Consider the following 15,506-nt stretch of genomic DNA (forward strand, 5'->3'; position numbering starts at 1 on the left):
TAATTTTTTTTTTTTTCAACGTTTTTAATTTATTTTTGGGACAGAGAGAGACAGAGCATGAACGGGGGAGGGGCAGAGAGAGAGGGAGTAGCATGAGGTCTTTCGAGAGGGCCTCTCTGTCATCTTCTCCATCTCTCTTGCCCCTTTGACTCTTCCTGGCCGGTGACAGTCATCCTTAGGTTCTTTTTTTGTTTTTTGTTTTTTTTTAAGTTTATTTATTTTGAGAGAGAGAGGGCTGAGGGAGCAGAGAGAGAGGGAGAGAAAGAGAGAATCACAAGTAGGCTCTGCACCGTCAGCGTGGAGCCCGATGCGGGGCTTGAACTCCCGAACCGTGGGATCATGACCTGAGCCAAAGTCGGACGCTTAACCGACTGAGCCCCCCCAGGCGCCGCCAGTCGGCACTATATTCTTACTGAGCAACCAAGCTGTTACTAGCCAAAGGCCCTTGTGTGATCACGTTTGACCTTGTCTTAGGGCTGCAGTAACAAAATACCACACACTGGGTGGCTTATAGACTACGGGTTTTTCTCATCGGCTGGAGGCTGGAAGCTGGTGATTAGGGCACCACCATGGTCAGCTGAGTGCCCTCTTCTGGGTCACAAGATTTCTCCCTGTGTCCTCATACGGTGGTAGTGGTGAAGGAGCTCGCAAAGTCCCCTTTTACAAGGCTACTAGCCCCATCCATGAGGGCTCCCTTCTCATGACCTGAGCTCTTCCCAAAGGCGCCACCTCCTAATACTGCCACATTGGGTGTTGGGATTCCAGTGTGTGAATTTTAGGGGAACACAACCTTTTAGACCATAGCACTTGTTAGTGACATATAATATACACATAAAGAAGTGCACATCATGATTATTTTTGTACGTGGTTTTTTGTTAATTTTTTTTTAATGTTTATTTGTTTTTGAGAGACAGAGAGAAACAAAGCATAAGCAGGTGAGGACAGAGAGAGAGAGGGAGACACAGAATCCGAAGCAGGCTCCAGGCTCAGAGCTGTCAGCACAGAGCCCGATGCGGGTCAGATCATGACTGAGCCACCCAGGTGCCCCTGTATATGTTTTTTTTCTTTTTTTTTTTTTTATGTACGTGTCTTTATTATTTTTGTACGTCATTAGTTTTGAGTCCAGCTGATTTAAAACCTGACAGAGTAGATGTTTGGACACGGAAGGCATAGGGATGCAGGGTGTAGCTTGCTCAGGTACAAGCAACAGAAGGGTTATTCTGACCAGTGTGAATCCTGAACTGGGGACAGCAAATCCTCCAGCATAGCTGCTGGTCTCCTGTCGTGGCACAGCGTGAGGAGAGGATGAGGACAGACCAGTTTCATCTGAGCAGGACAGAGCCAGAGGTTCGGACATTTTCATAGAGAAGAGCTCCTTGTTTGGGTTAAGAAATTACATTTTGTTTTTTAAAACAGATTTGTGGTTTCCCAGAACTGAGGGGTGATGTGAACATGTGGAACGGTCACCTTCCTGGGGCGCCTGGGTGGCTCTGTCGGTGAAGCATCCGACTCTTGGTTTCAGCTCCTCCAGTGATGCTCTCACGGTTCGGGAGGTTGAGCCCGACGTTGAGCTCTTCGCTGACGGTGCAGGGCCTGCTTGGGATTCTCTCTCTCTCTCCCTCTCCCTCAACCCCACTTGTGTGTTCTCTCTCTCTCTCTCTCAAGATAAATAAACTTTAAAAAATCATCTAGCTTAGTTCTATTTTTAATTTTTTGAGGAGCTTCCACAGTATTTTCCAGATGGGTGATGGGCATTAAGGAGGGCACTTGTTGGGATGAGCCCTGGGTGTTATATATATGTAAGTGATGAATCACTGGGTTCTACTCCTGAAACCAATCCTACATTGTACGTTAAGTAACTTGAGGAAAAAAAAAAACCCACCAAGGGGCACCTGGGTGGCTCAGTTGGTGGTGAAGCTTCGGACTTGGGTTCAGGTCATGATCTTATGGTTTGTGAGTTTGAGCCCCGCATCGGGCTCTCTGCTGTCAGCACAGAGCTCGCTTCAGATCCTCTGTCTCCCTCTCTCTCTCCCCCCAGCTGTCATGCGTGCTTTCTCTCTCTCAAGAATAAATAAACATTAAAAAAAAAAAAAAAATCACCTTCCTAACTCAGGTTCAGGGAGGCAGTGGTAGGCCAGTTGGATCAGAGACCATTTGTAACTAATTGCCGTGTTAGCGCTTCCAAGTAACTATGGAAACTGCTAAGCATTAACAGGTAGCTTTTTCTGGGCCCCTTGAATAGGTAGATAAGCCAGCTACCTGTGCAATGATCATATTTAATTTTTTCCCCACAAAATTATAAAAAGAATTGGTTTTCTTAAAAGTCTGTTTTAATAAGTGTGTAAAATATTGCCCTAATTTTTTTTTTTTACATTCTTGTTAAGCTCTCCAAATACTGTCAAATGGGTTTCAGCCTACTTGAGAAGAATTATCATGAATTCTGAATAATAATAATTATTATAAATAGCTCCTCTTCATTGAGTATTTGGTATATATTAGCCACTGTTCTGGGGGGAAAGTTTTATTAAATAAGTGATTAAGGGTTGTTGGAAATATTACAGAGCTCTTGTAATTGAACAGGATTATGGGTATACGTTAACAATTTTATTACCAGAGATAGAATGAATCATGGCTAAGAAAAAAACAGCAAGTGATAAACAAGCCAATAAAATTACAAGATGAATTCACTGCGGAGAAAGAGTAATTATTTCAGTTATTTTTTTGTGCTTAATTAACATTTATTAAGTGTCCTCTGGGTCACAGGCACTGTTAGGTACTTTTACATCTGCTATTTTATTTAATTACGAGGAGTTCTTCACTTCCAGATAAGATTTCCCATGGGCTTCCTTTGACTAATGAGTTATTCTAAGCCGGTCCTGCTTGCACATTAAGTCACCTGGGGAGCCAGAAAACCACGGTGCTGGGGTTTCATCCTTAGAGAGTGTTTGATTGTACAGGGTTGGGACCCAGCAGCAGGGTTTAAAAAAAAACTTTCCGCCCTCTCCCATGAGCTCTGGTTACATCAGCCGGGGTGAGAACCACTGTGTTACACTATTCGAGATGTTATTTCAACTGCAGAAAAATATTGACTTAAACTCTTGAGCAATGAGTTTGCTAGGCCAGGTGGAATAAGTAAAACACCTGTTTTCCTTTTTCTGTTTCCTATGAGCTGGGACGTGGGAAGTGTCAGAACAACTGCTGAATGAAGCAGGCTTGAAAGTGTTGCCCTAAATGTCTCCGACCCAGAATGTCCCGGTGCACTTAATGTTTCCCCGGGTTGTGCTCTGCGGCATTTATCACGCCAGTGACTTGCTTAAGGTTTGGGTTTTTTTGTTTTGTTTTTTTTTTTTTTTAGGAAAAAATAAAAGACTATTTAGGGAACTTCTACACTAGAGGTTAATTCCTTTTAATGAAATACATACATATATACAGAGAACAGATCTGTGAATAAAAAAAATTAAAGAGGACACGGAGAATTGTGAGGAATTCTTTTGTGGAGGGATTATAGGTTGAAATGGCGTCTTTCAAAATCGTCTTTGATGTCATAGTAAAATGGTTTAACATCAAAACATTAAAAAAAACCAACAACGAAGGAATCAAGTGGTTTGGGGAGCTCAACTTTTCTTTAAACATTGTTATAGCCTGAGATCACATAATGGAGAGTTATCCTAAAAAAATGATCCATAATCGAAAACATACCCAGTCCCTAAAATATCCATGGTCATCTTCACAAATAGATTTGCTTCAATGGGAAATTTTAGTCCTGCCTAGAAAAACCCAGGGATCTTATGGTGTAATTGGTGGAGGGGGGGGGGGGGAAGCTTCCATTAGTTCTGTCAACGTTAAACATTTTCCCTGAAAATAAATTAACATTTCTGGTAGAGCCTTTCCCTTAAGAACGTTGTGGCCTTACGGGGCACCTGGGTGGCTCAGTCGGTTGAGCGTCTGACTTCGGCTCAGGTCATGATCTCACCACTCATGAGTTTGAGCCCTGCGTGAACCTGGAACCTCCTTCAGATTCTGTGCCTCCCTCTCTCTCTGCCCCCTAACCCACCCACATTCTGTCTCTGTCTCAAAAATAAATAAACATCAGAAAAATTTTTTTAAAAATAATCTTGTGGCCTTTTTAAAATATTATGTTGCATTTGCTAAGACTTGGGCAAGTCAGTCACTCTTTTGGACCTGGGATTCTTCACTGGTATAACGAGGGGATCATCAGTGTCCAGGTGGGGCTTCACTCAGCCCCCAGATTCGTCTGTAGAGCAGTGGGGGAAAGTGTCGAGGTGGCCCCTTGGGGTCTGTAGGTCTTCTAGCCTGGCCCCAGAGCTGCTGGGGGAGAGGGGGCATCTCGATGTGTGTTCATTTGCAGAAAGAGAAAATCAGTTCAGTCCTGTATGCATTTTTGAGGACCTACTATGCATCAGGCAGAATCCCAGGTGCTGGGACTAACAGGGTGACCAAACTCAGTGTTAGCCCTCAGGTAGCTTAAAATGACCTGAAGGAGGCAGAGACACAGGTAATTCCAGCATTTCTTCAGCTAGCTCAGGGGCTGGGTGGGAAAAAGGGGTCGGTGGGAAGACAGACTGTATGTGTGAGGTCTGGGTGTTTGTTTTTTTATTTTTTATTTTTTATTTTTAGAAACAAATGACAAATAAAAGACAGTTTCCTCTTTGAATCACTCTGTCCAGCCACTCCTGAGGGGAAAAGAAAGAGGAAGGAGAAGGGCCCACGTTGGGTGGTTGGGACTTCCTTCGTGCCCTGGAGTGGACCCAGGGGCTCCTGCATGCTGATGAAAGGGCTCTCAGGGCAGGAGGACCTGAGGTCTCAGAAAACCACAGAACCAGCCCTTAGGGGACAGAGGGACCTCAGGAGGTTACCTAGTCCAGGGAAGTTACCTTGGCAAGCCTACCTGCCTGCATATCCAGGTCTGTATATCCCACATCTTCTCTTCCTGTCTCTTGTCCTTGACCATGTGAACCAGCAAGGAACCAGCAAGTTAGCCTGAGGGCCTTTGCATATGCTGTGATTTTTTTCTTTTCTTTTTTTTTTTTTTTTGACAGAGAGACACACACACACAGTGTGAACGGGGAAGGGGCAGAGAGAGGGAGAGACACAGAATCCGAAGCAGGCCCCAGGCTCTCAGCTGTCAGTACAGAGCCCGTCGCTGGGCTCAAACTCACAGACTGCGAGGTCGTGACCTGAGTCGAAGTAGGGCGCTTAACCTACTGAGCCACCCAGGCACCTGCATGTGTGGTCAATTCTGCTTGGATCCCCTCCTACCTGGGCTGGGCAAAGTCTAACTTGTCTTTTTGTTTTCAGCTTAGATATCACCTCCTTGGGGAAGCCTTTCTTATACCCAACACTTCCCATCCCCTGCTGAGTTAAATACCCTTTTCTATGATTGCCCAGCACTGTACCCACCACTGTTGTAACACTTTTTCATACTCCATTGTAATTGCTTGTCTGCCTGTAATTGCCCCACTAATCCATGAAAGCTCCTGGCTGGCTGGGAAGATTTAATTCCTGGAATTAACTCCTTGCCACATGGTCACATGCTTGGCCCATCATAGGTGCTCAGTAGCTAGTTCTTGAGAGAATGAGTATTCTCACTTTACAGCAGAGGCTACAGGAGCTCAGGGACGTTCATTGCCTTGCCGAAAGTCACACAGCTTTGAGAGACTGAGAAGGGACTGGAGCCCCATAGTGTGAGTCTAAAGAGGAGACAAGGCCAGATCTGGTTTCTAGAGCCATAGTCCACGTTCTCTCTGCTCCGAATCATGGAAGTGAAAAAAAGTCACCCTTGTTTGGAGACGACCACTTTCCTTCTGGGGACCTTTATGCTGTCTCCTGGATTTTGTCTCTAGGTGATGTAATGGTCAACTTACTCTTTGTGTTCTTAAAAAACGGGTTTTGTGAGAGTGAGTTAGTGCCCCTTTTTTTCTGATTCCTGGGATTTTCCCAAGGTCCTAAAATGTTCCCAAGTGAACAACTTATTTCCATTTTCTATTTTGTAAATCTGGTAAAAAAAAAACTTGAAATAAAGAGAAAAAAGTCCTTTATGTAACTGGAAGACATAGCGAGAGGAGTCAGGAGAACTGTAGATGAGGGGTGTGAGTGTGTGTGTGCATGTGAGCCCCTGAAGGGCATGGGGCATGTTGTACATACTCAAGGACAGAGCTTGTGAGTATGCTTATGTGGTTCTTAAATTAAATCTCTTTCTTTGGCCACCAAGCAATTCTGTGATCATGATTTAAAAGGGGATTTTAGGGGCGCCTGGGTAGCTCAGTTGGTTGGGTGTCCAACTTCGGTTCAGGTCATGATCTCACAGTTCGTGGGTTCGAGCCCGCATTGGGCTCTGTGCTGACAGCTCAGAGCCTGGAGCCTGCTTCAGATTCTGTGTCTCCCTCTCTTTCTGCCCCTCCAATGTTTGTGCTCTCTCAAAAATAAATTTAAAACGAGGGGGATTTTAAGGGTACCTTGCTGGCTCAGTCAGTAGAGCAGGCTACTCTTGATCTCAGGGGTCATGAGTTTGAGCCCTGCGTTGGGTGTAGAGGTTACTTACAAAAATAAAATTAAAAAATAAAGAAATAAAAGGGATTTTAAACCATACTCATGCCACAGGGACAAGAAACTTGTGTGTGGGGTGGGGGGGAGGTGGGGGGGACAAGAGGAGAGATGGCAGGAGAGCACAGGTGGCTGACATGATCAGCCGGTAGTGTTCTCCTGCCACAATTGGGCTCAGCCTCCAGACCTTTTGTGAGTAAAGTGAGGCCAGTGGATCAGCTTCCTGTAATTCATCACCCGCCGAAAAGCAAAGAGAAAACACTAAGGCAGCTAAAGATTTAATCAAAATAAAGGCCAGAGAAAGGCAGTTTGTATCTCTTCCGTGCAATAATGAGAATGTCTAGACGCGGCAGACCGTGCTCTGACCCGCACGCTAAACGCTGGCGACTGTGTTCCATGGGATATTGTTTGACTTTGGTTTTATGAAAACTCCCTTTGATTCATAAGTTTTTGCTGCTATAAGAGATGCTGAGGGTGATGGGGTTGGTGTTCTATATAAGTTTGTTTTCTTTCCTCAGCCGTGAAGAAACCTAAAACAGAAAGTGATTCAGGGATAGAATGATTCAGACCAGTTCGATCTCAAGTTGAGCTGAGCATTTTGCTGGGGCCCAAATACTCCTGTTGTAACTCAGACTTCCAGCATCCTTTAACTTGGAATTCTGAATTTGAAAAGGACAGCCTGGCCCCACCCTCTGTCCCCAGGACCACACAGTCTAGCCAAACTATCCCTTGGTCATAGGATTTTGGTTTGGGTCTTTGCTCTTTGCTGTGTAACCGTCAGCAAGTTACTTAACTTCTCTGAACCTCCATTTCTTTATTTGTAATACATACCACTATTTTGAACATTAAATGAGAAAAGTATTTGTGAGACATGCTCTGTAAACCCTGATGGTCTGAAGAAATGGAATTGAGAGGAGTTATTCTCTCACAGTGTCTGTAGTATGGGAAAGAATAATAGTGTCTAGGATTTACTGGGGGCTCACCTTGTGCTCAGGTCTCTTGTCGCGTGCTTAACTCTTGCTGTCACTCTGTTTTACAGGAGACGACACTGAGGCCTGGAGTTTGAGCAACACGTTCAAGGTTACCAAGTTGGTAAGTAACAGCTGGATGTGACCGTGGCCATCTGCTTCCAAGCGTGTGCTCTTGACCACTTTGCTGTGAAGAAAAATTAAAGTGGATGGAAATATTAGGCCAGGACATGGATTTCAGTTTAGTAGAAATAAGAACCTGCCGCTCTGTTGAAGTTAGAATTCATGTGTTTTCTTTCGTTCACTCCACGAATATTTATTGAGACCCTACAAGGTTATCAGGTGAAAGTATTAATTTATTTTTATTTATTTATTTAAAATTTTAATTTAAATAAGAATTTTGGAGACGGGGGCACCTGGGTGGCTCAGTGGGTGAAGCGTCCTGCTCTTGGTTTCGGCTCAGGTCACGATCTCACGGTTTGTGGGACCGAGCCCCGCGTCAGGTTCTGTGCTGATGGTGTAGAGCCTGCTTGGGATTCTCTCTCTGTCTCTGCCCCTCCCTTGCTCTCTCTCTCAAAATAGATAAATAAAGCTTAAAAAGATAATTTAAAAAAGAACTGGAGGAAAGAAGATGCTCTCAGCCTCTTGTCGTCAGTAACAGGAGTACAAGTTGACAGTTATTGAATGCTGTTGAATGGCAGAGGCTGTGCCAAGAGCTTTGAATTATCTTGTTTAAATTTCAAAAGAAACTTGAGGATCAAAGAAGAGAAGTAACTTGCCCAAGTTCACTCCAGTAGCAAGGGTCGTCTTAGTCCATTTGGGCTCCTGTAGCAGAATACCACAGACTGGGGGGCATTAAACAACAGAAATTTAATTCTCCCACTTCTGGAGGCTGACAAGTCCAAGATCAAGGTGCCGGCAGATTTGGTGTCTGGTGAAGGCCCAATTTCATTCACAGATGGCCATTCTTTTGCTGTAAACTCACATGGCGGAAATGGTGAGGGAGCTCCCTGGGGTCTCCTTTATCAGGGCGCTGATCCCATTCATGAGGGCTCCCTCCGCAGGACCTAATCACTCCTGAAGGCCCTGCCCCCTAACGCTGTCCTTTTGGAGGTTAGGTTTCGACACATACATTTGGTAGGGACACAGACAGCCCATGGCAGGGGTGGAGCCAGTAATCGCATCCCAGTAGTCTGGCTGGAGAGCCAGTGCACTTAACTGCTGGGAGGCCCCTCATGGAAAACCAGCTTGGGGCGCCTGGGTGGCTCAGTTGGTTAAATGTCCGGCTCTTGATTTCAGCTCAGGTCATAATCTCACAGTTTCATGAGTTCAAGCCCCTCGTGGGCTCTGAGCTGGTAGCGCAGAGCCTGCTTAAGATTCTCCCTCTTTCTCTGCCCCTACCCCGCTTGCGCTCTCTCTGTCTCTCTCAAAATAAAGAAAATAAACTTAAAAAAAAAAAAGGAAAGAAAGAAGAAAAGAAAGAAATGAGCCTGGGTACCCGCTATCCCCGCCAGGTGCTCCCTTTTCTGCCTCTTCTGTCCCTTGTCTTCCTGGTGTCCTTACTACCCTGTGTTCAGCTGGCTGGCCCCTAGAGAGCTTTAGCTGTCGAATAGAGATCAGGTGGCAAGTTGTCGTGGAGTAGTCGCTCATGTACGCCTGTAACTTTTATTTTAATTGAGGTATAACTTACACACTGTGAAATGTACAAATCTATTTTTTTTTTAAAGATTTCTAAAAAAATGTTTATTTGTTTTGAGGGAGACAGGGCAAGTGTGCATGTGCCAGCAGGGGAGGGGCAGAGAGAGAGGGAGAGAGAGAATCCCAAGCAGGCTCCATGCTGTCAGCACAGAGCCTGATGTAGGGCTTGGTTTCGGGAATCGTGAGATCATGACCTGAGCTGAAATCAAGAGTTGGACGCTTAACCGACTGAGCCACCCAGGCACTTTAAGATTTTTCGGATTTTTAAAAAAGATTTTATCTGTAAGTAATCTCTACTTCCAACGTGGGGGCTCAAATTCCCAACCCCAAGATCAAGAGTAGCATGCTCAACTGACTGAGCCAGCCAAGTGCCCCAAGGTTTTATTTTATTTTTTTAAAGCTTATTTATTTTATTTTTGAGAGAGAGAGAGAGAGAGTGAGCGAGTGGGCGAGGTACCGAGAGAGATGGGGGAGAGAGCCCTGCAGAGCCTGACACGGGACTCGAACCCACAAAGTGTGAGATAATGACCTGAGCCAAAATCAAGAGTCAGAGGCTTAACCAACTGAGCTACCCAGGAGCCCCCTCCCTGGAGATTTTATTTTTAAATAATCTCTACACCCAGTGTGGGGCTCGAACTTAAAAACCCAAGATAAAGAGTCATATGCTCTACCCACTGAGCCAGCCAGATGCCCCTTTATGAATTCTTAATATGTCACCCCATCTTGTCCCCACCTAGACAGGGCATTCAAGATTTTTCTCTCTCCAGGACATTCTCTCATGCCCCTTCACAGTGAGTCCTGCCCCAGGGCTAACCACTGTTCTGACTTACAAAAGTCCTGGATCCATCCTGTCATAGATTATTGCTTCACACTTATCCAAATCCAAATATACTTGCTCAACAAAAACAAAGTACAGATAAAAATAACACTTTAAATAGCGTGGGTGATCCTGTCATTCCACCCAACAGGCGTCTCTTTCTTGGAGTGAGTGTGAATGAGACACAGATCTGCTGTTCCTTCTGTCACTCTTTGTTCCTGTGGCTTTTTGGAGTATGAGCATGTATGCCATCAAGGGTGTGTCTTGTATTTATAGATTTTAATTATCCTACAACGCAGCTCTGAAATCCAAGCTAGCTATTTCTTTCTGGTGCTCAACCCAAGACACCAAATCCAGTGCTGAAGGGACACAGCCTGTGTTGGACCTGTGTTGGGAGACGGTTTGTCAGTGTCAATTGTGAAGCCTTATTACGGGCTTTTCAAGGAGAATTTTGACTGCTTCCGGTGTTCATATCCATGCTGACTTTGGAAGCTTACCCTTGAGTAAGCCGCCACTGTAATGTGCACAGAACTCAAGCACGGGTAGGTGGTTATGTTACACTTGCAGACCTAGAACACTCTGCCAGCATGGGGGACTATGCTGATTTGTGTCTTTCGTGATATGAACGCAGAGTGGACTAAAATGTAAGACTTGTACCTAGGGGAGCTCATCAGAAAGGGAAGTCCTTTAGTGTCAGAGATGAAGAGAGAAAATTAAGTCAATTGGATACGTGGGCTGAAGTCATGACAACTTGTGGGGTTTTGTGCCCAGGAACAGGCCATAGAATCTGGGTGTTAAGGTTGAAATGTCACAGTAGGTCTAGAAATGAGACTTGGGTCCATTGTGAAACTGAGCACTTGAGAGCCTTTTTAAAAAGTATTAATTGATTAATTAATTTATGTGTGTAATTGTTACACTGTAGACTGTCCTCAAAAATAAGCACTAAACAATAATGAGATGCAAATACACAAGAATGGTAAGGAGGCATAGAAGAGGAACTAGGAGGATATTGCTTATGCCTAGACAGATGGGCTGGGGAAAGGCAGTATTCAAAGACATAATGACAAAAGAGACACGACTATTAGATATCCCTTCAGATCTTCTCCAGTCCTTAGGTTCCAAGAATTTGTGACCAAGTCACAAGAATCTGTGGCCCTCTTGCTGGTGGCAATATTCAAAGAGAGATGGCTGAGGCTCGGTTTCCACTGTAGGTGTGCATTGATGTGTGATATGTGTGACCAAGGTCCCTCTGGGGGGGGGGGTGTAAAAAAGAAGCCTTGCTTTGTAGCATTTGCTGATTTCTGTGGTACAGATGCTTCCCATGTCCAGTTTCAAGCTATAAGCGTGATGTCCCTGAACCCAGAATCGGGAAGAAAGGTGTCCACTCAGCTCACCTGAGCTGGTGTGAGCTGGCTTCAGCACCCCAGTGGCTCTGATGTGCATTCTGTCTTTACACTGGGATTTCTGGGTTGTGCATCATGGGTGGGACTTACAGGAAGTAGTAATGTCATGTGTGATATCACAGGGGCAGGGAGAGCCAGGGGGACAAGACTAGAGCTCTGGTGCTCTTTCTTCCCTTGTATTTAAAAACACGAAACAACGTTTTGTGAGTATGGGTGGAGAAATGGGCATACTTGTCACACAATTGGGGACAGTGACAGTAAGGGCAATATGGCACTATCTGCGTTTTCTGAGTGCTTGGCCCTGCGATTTTACTTCAAGGATTTTATCCTATCTGTCATATCTTTCCTATAGTCATCCATGGGGTATGTGAAGATATATGTAATGTACGTGCATTGCAGCGTTGTTTATAATAAAAGCAAGATCGAGGAAGCAGCTGAAATGTATGTTGGTAGGGGATTGACTCAATCAGTTATGGTATGTTCTTACAGTGGGATACTTGGCCACTGTTTAAAATAGAAGGTCATGTGTGCTAAGAAGCTGTGATCTCCAGGATACATTCTCTCTTTTTTTTTTTTTTTAAGTTTATTTACTTATTTTGAGAGAGAGAGAGAGAATATGAGTGGGAGGGGCAGACAGAGGGAGAGATAGAATACTAAGCAGGCAGTGCAGAGCCCAATGTGGGACTTGATCCCACAAACCGTGAAATCATAACGTGGGCTACAGTCAAGAGTCGGAGGCTTAACCGACTAAACCACCCAGGCGCCCCTCCAGGATACAATCTTAAGTTAAAAAAAAAAAAAAAGACAAATGCAGAAAATGTGATATGTTCCCACCATGTGTGGGGGGTAAAAAGTAGGAGATACAAGTAAGTCCACACACCTCATGTGCTTGATTACGCATCGATTATTACTGGCAGATACCAAGAAGGAGGTGGTTGTGGGGAATACTGTTCACCTCTTGGGGGAAGAGGCTACCGGATTGTGCTCTAGGGCAGATGGAAGATGTCTTGTTGTGTATCTTTTCTATTTTCTGAATTCTTTTTTTTTAAAATTTTTAAAACGTTTTAAAAATTTTTTAGAGGGGGGGCAGAGAGAGAGAAAGAGAGAGAGAGAGAGAGAGAGAGAGAGAGAGAGAGAGAGAAGGAGAATCCTAATCCTAAACAGGCTCCACACTCAGTGTAGAGCCTGACTCAGGACTCGGTCTCACAACTCTGAGATTGTGACCTGAGCCAAAATCAAGAGTCAGACACTCAACCAACAGAGCCACCCAGGTGCCTCTATTTTTTTTTTTTTTGAATATTTAAACATGAGCATATATTATTTTTTGTGTTAAAAAACAAACTAGTTAACAAAAACTTCTCTTTGGGAGCTTTCAACATAAAAGCCCCTCTCATTTTTAGAAGAGATTAGCGGTCTTCTCGGGGTCGCTAATTCCCAGTGTTTACTGAGCATATGCTGAACGACAGGTACTTGTGGTTTCAGGCTCAGTCCTCTCGAGCCGGTACGCCTGGGTCTCCCTGTTTGTAGGCTCTGCCCGGATCCTAGCAGTTGCCCAGTGAACTTGAACTTGTGATCATAGTCATAGTCGCATTTTCAGGAGAAGGGAAGTGAAGTCTTTGTGCAAAGTCAACAGCACTCTTTCAAGTGTTTTTAGAGCAGAGGTGACCCAGCTGCTTCCGAGAAATCCAGACTACCTGGAAGGGTTCTCAAGCCTTTCGCCCTCCTGCCACTCGACCCTAGCACTTCTCTTGAGACCACACGGAAGTTTTTGTCAGTGTTAATTTTTCCATCTGTAGGATTCTTTGCCCTGGAAACTTGGAGCTGTATTTGTGGACCAAATGAATCGCTGATGTGTTTAGAAGCAGCAAAGACCCAGGAGAATTTGTTTGCGGTATCCTTTTCTGATTCATTAAGTATCTTCCCAACTTGTGTTATGTACGCATTGTCAGAGGTCTGAGGGACACTGGCTTTGCTCCCTTACGAAGACTGGCCTTCAAGGCCTTTCTTAGCAGAATAGATGTTCCCAGAGGTTCTTTTATTGTTGCCAGTGTTGTTCCCTGCGGCCATATTTCTAACCCAACCCATCATGCAGTGTTTTAGGGAACCAGACACGTGCTCTCTTCCCTCTCCCTTATCATTTGGTAACAAATGTGGTAAACAGGTTATTCATCTGGAGAGGGCTGTTACAATGTTGTGCGATTTGATCAACAGTAATCCAAACAGGCAAGAGGGCTGGAGTGAAAACTGAACGCTGTGTAGCATCCAAATCACAAAAACTGACCTGAGAGTTATTTAAGAGGGTGACATCGTCTGTAACATTCAGATGAAATTCTTGCCAGTGAGGGCTGTTGGACATTGGCACTTTGCCGTCTCTCGAGATGCTGTGTTGTGGGCTTGTTCAGAGAGTGCCCGTAAGTGCTTTAAGTATCACCGCCTGTGTGTCATGTGGGTTGTAGTGGGTTTGGTTTACTGGGAGCTGGATGTGTATCAGCTGTATTCTCTTGACTCCCCAAATAGTAATTCTGTCTCTGCTGCCTGAATGCAGATGCAGGGTACGTTTAAATGCTCTTTCTTGTTGGAGGCCTTTCCTGGCTCTCCCCTCGCGCGCCCCCCCCCCCCCCATGCTCCTCTTGTTCCATGTCGTACTTAATTAAAGCAATTATCTTACCGGCTTTAAATAATTGTAGCTGTTTGTAGCTGTCTCCACATCGCACTGAGTGCCAGGAAAGGTGGCATGGATCATCTCGCTTCCTCTGTGCATAGCCAGCGTGCAGCCTATGTCACAGCCCTTCGGATTTCATCAGTCAGGACTCTTTTGACCTCAAAGCAGGACCCTGACTTGAACCGGCTTCCCCAGAAAGGGGATTTATGTCCTTGAAAAGTCTAGGGATGGAAATTAACGCATGGAGGTTTCAAGGGTGTTGCTAAGGCTTACACAGTTTTTCTGCAACCCTCAGCATCACCTACTGTTTCTTTCTCGATTGTGGTGGCAAGACGGCTCTCAGCAGTTCTGGCAGAAGGGAATAAAAAGGTCACGTTTTCAACGGTTAAAGAAAAGTCCCCGAATTGAGTCTCTGTTTCTGATTGGTCTTATCTGGGCAACATGCCCCTTGGGAACCAATCCCTGTGGCTTAAGAGAATGCGATGCTCTGATTGGCCATCCTGGATCGAATGCCCGCCCCCTGAAGGAGCTGAGGGTAGGGTCTGCACCCCCCCAGAGCACAGGGACTGAGGTGAGGGGAGGTGGGTGTTCCCCAGGAAAATCTGGGAACCGTGTGTGAATGGGGGTGGGGTGGGTAAGTAAGAGCAAGGATGTCCAATAGAGTAGGTTTTTAAGGGGTGTTTACTCAGTGAATGAATTAACAGATGAATGAGCAAACGGGAGCGTGCTGCTGATTCTGTGAGCTGGTTTATACAATACCCAGAGTGGGGTTTTAACAGATGGAGCCTTTGCAGAGAAGGAAGGATAAAAGAGAGCCTGGAAATCAAGTCCTGTAAGGGTGACAGTAAATTAGCTGAAATACTTAAGAAATAGGAGACATATGAGAGCTGTTTCCAGATGTGTGAAGGGCATTCCTAGAAATGGAACCTTTGCTGGGTCCTTGCTTTATGTCTAAGGCACTGGGGCTAGTTGCTTGGATTGGTGTCTCCCCTCTTTTGTGTTCACTTTATTGTTACTGGACAGTTTATTTATGTTCACTAGAGAAAATCTGAAAATTTACACAAAAGCGAAAAATAAATATCCTCCCATAATCTTATCATCAAAAGCTAATTGTTATTAATATCTTGCTATATATTCTGTCAACCTTTTCTCCCTCTGTGTAGCTGCATTAAAAAAAAATTGTGAGCCACTGGGTGGTTCAGTCGGTTAAGCGTCTGACTTCAGCTCAGGTCATGATCTCGTGACTTCAGCTCAGGTCATGATCTCGTGGTTCTTGAGTTCGAGCCTCGCCTGGGGCTCTGTGCTGACAGCTCAGAGCCTGAAGCCTGCTTCCAATTCTGTGTGCCCCCCCCCCCCGCCCCTCCCCTGCTCACTCTCTGTCTCTCTCTCAAAAA

The 15,506-nt window shown here is 45.0% G+C and overlaps 1 protein-coding gene and 1 long non-coding RNA gene across 5 annotated transcripts in view; one reads left to right on the forward strand and one right to left on the reverse strand.

Moving 5' to 3' along the window:
- Positions 1-6,826: 6,826 nt before the first annotated feature.
- Positions 6,827-14,708, reverse strand: LOC125924728 (uncharacterized). Its single transcript, XR_007458535.1, has 3 exons — positions 14,119-14,708; positions 7,548-7,719; positions 6,827-7,094 (listed from the first exon to the last, which is right to left on the reverse strand). It is a non-coding gene; the product is annotated as an uncharacterized LOC125924728 (long non-coding RNA).
- Positions 7,601-15,506, forward strand: part of CYRIB (CYFIP related Rac1 interactor B) — a 104,066-nt gene continuing 96,160 nt past the window's right edge. The window contains exon 1 of one of the 4 annotated variants that reach the window (XM_049633483.1): positions 7,601-7,656. The gene's annotated coding sequence lies outside the window, so the exon portion shown is untranslated. The remainder of the gene's footprint in view (positions 7,657-15,506) is intronic. The other 3 variants (XM_049633478.1, XM_049633473.1, XM_049633480.1) reach the window with 3 other exon arrangements.

This window comes from Panthera uncia, chromosome F2, assembly GCF_023721935.1.
Source record: "Panthera uncia isolate 11264 chromosome F2, Puncia_PCG_1.0, whole genome shotgun sequence".
Lineage (NCBI taxonomy): Eukaryota > Metazoa > Chordata > Mammalia > Carnivora > Felidae > Panthera > Panthera uncia.